The following is a 2,225-nucleotide window of genomic DNA, read 5'->3' as shown; positions in this document are numbered from 1 at the left end:
GGCTCTTAAAATCAATTTCCTTACTCCACCCCCGACAAGGGGATTAGCGCTGAAATCGGCCTTGCTGGGTCAAATTTGGGGTACTGTGGACACAATTAGACAGTATTGCCCTTCGTGAGGTATCCCAGAGTGCTCCATTGTGACCGTTCTGGACAGCACTCTCAACTCAGATGCACTGGCCAGGTAGACAGGAAAAGGCCCGCGAAGTTTTGAATTTCAATTTCCAGTTTGTCCAGCATGGCAAGTTGCAGGTGACCATGCAGAGCTCATCAGCAGAGGTGACCATGATGGAGTCCCAGAATCGCAGAAGAGCTCCAGCATGGACCGAACAGGAGGTACGGGATCTGATCACTGTATAGGGAGAGGAATCCGTGCTATCAGAACTACGTTCCAGTTTTCGAAATGCCAAAATATTTTTCAAAATCTCCCAGGGAATGAATGACAAGAGGCCATGACGGGGACCCGAAGCAGTGCCGCGTGAAACTTAAGGAGCTGAGGCAAGCCTACCAGAAAACCAGAGAGGCGAACGGCCGCTCCAGGTCAGAGCCCATAACATGCTGCTTCTATGATGAGCTGCATGCCATTTTAGGGGGTTCAGCCACCACTACCCTAGCTGTGTTGTTTGACTCCTTCAATGGAGATGGAGGCAACACGGAAGCAGGTTTTGGGGATGAAGAAGATGATGATGATGAGGTTGTAAATAGCTCACAGCAAGGAAGCGGAGAAACCAGTTTTCCCGACAGTTAGGAACTGTTTCTCACCCTGGACCTGAAGCTAGTACCCGCCCAAACCCACCCAAGGCTGCCTCCCGGACCTACCAGGCAGAGAAGGGACCTCTGGTGAGTGTACCTTTTAAAATACTATACATGGTTTAAAAGCAAGCATGTTGAATGAAAAATTTGCCCTGGCATTCGCGGCTCTCCTGGATGTACTCCCAAAGCCTTTGCAAAAGTTTTCTGGGGAGGGCAGCCTTATTCCATCAACCATGGTAGGACACTTTCTACTCCAAACCAGTAGCACGTACTCGGGAATCATTGTAGAACAAAGCATTGCAGCGTATGTTTGCTGGCGTTCAAACAACATCCGTTCTTTATCTCTCTGTGTTATCCTAAGAAGAATGATCTTATTCATAAAAAGAAAAGGAGGACTTGTGGCACCTTAGAGACTAACCAATTTATTAGAGCATAAGCTTTCGTGAGCTACAGCTCACTTCCTCAGATGCATTCATAATCTTATTCATGGTCACCTGGTTGAAATAGGGTGCTTTTCTTAAGGGGACATTCAGAGGTGCCCATTCCTGCTGGGCTGTTTGCCTGTGGCTGAACGAAATGTTCCCCACTGTTAGCCACGTGCTGGGGGGAGGCAAAATGCGACCTTGTAACGAAAGCACATGTGCTATGTATATAATGTTAACAGTAAGGTTTACCGTGAAAGAGTGTACCCATTGTTCTATAAAATGTGTCTTTTTAAATACCACTGTCCCTTTTTTTTTCTCCACCAGCTGCATGTGCTTCAAGGATCACAGGATCTTCTCCTTCCCAGAAGCTAGCGAAGATTAGAAGGCGAAAAAAACGAACTGACGATGAAATGTTCTGTGAGCTCATGCTGTCCTCCCACACTGACGGAGCACAGACGAATGCGTGGAGGCAGACAATGTCAGAGTGCAGGAAAGCACAAAATGACCGGGAAGAGAGGTGGCGGGCTAAAGAGAGTAAGTGGCGGGCTGAAGAGAGGGCTGAAGCTGAAAGGTGGTGGCAGCGTGATGAGAGGAGGCAGGATTCAATGCTGAGGCTGCTGGAGGATCAAACTAATATGCTCCAGCATATGGTTGAGCTGCAGGAAAGACAGCAGGAGCACAGACTGCCGCTACAGCCCCTGTGTAACCAACCGCCCTCCTCCCCAAGTTCCATAGCCTCCAAGAACGCGGTGGGGGACCTCTGGCCACCCAGCCACTCCACCCCAGAGGATTGCCCAAGCAACAGAAGGCTGGCATTCAATAAGTTTTAAAGTTTTAAACTTTTCAAGTGCTGTGTGGCTTTGTCCTTCTCTCCTCCACCACCCCTCCTTGTGCTTCTCTCCTCCACCACCCCTCCTGGGCTACCTTGGCAGTTATCCCCCTATTTGTGTGATGAATGAATAAAGAATGCATGAATGTGAAGCAACAATGTCTTTATTGCCTCTGCCAGGGGTGATCAAAGGGAGGAGGGGAGGGTGGTTAGCTTACA

General features: G+C 48.9%; 1 long non-coding RNA gene across 1 annotated transcript; it reads left to right on the top strand.

Annotated features, from left to right (window-relative positions):
• Window positions 1-225: 225 nt before the first annotated feature.
• Window positions 226-1,983, top strand: LOC311517331. Its single transcript, XR_014710669.1, has 3 exons — window positions 226-335; window positions 432-539; window positions 1,502-1,983. It is a non-coding gene; the product is annotated as an uncharacterized lncRNA (long non-coding RNA).
• Window positions 1,984-2,225: the final 242 nt, after the last annotated feature.

The sequence above is a fragment of the Lepidochelys olivacea genome, assembly GCF_965140295.1.
Source record: "Lepidochelys olivacea isolate rLepOli2 genome assembly, chromosome: 3".
In the NCBI taxonomy this organism is placed as follows: Eukaryota; Metazoa; Chordata; order Testudines; family Cheloniidae; genus Lepidochelys; species Lepidochelys olivacea.
This window is presented reverse-complemented; position numbering and strand designations above follow the sequence as displayed.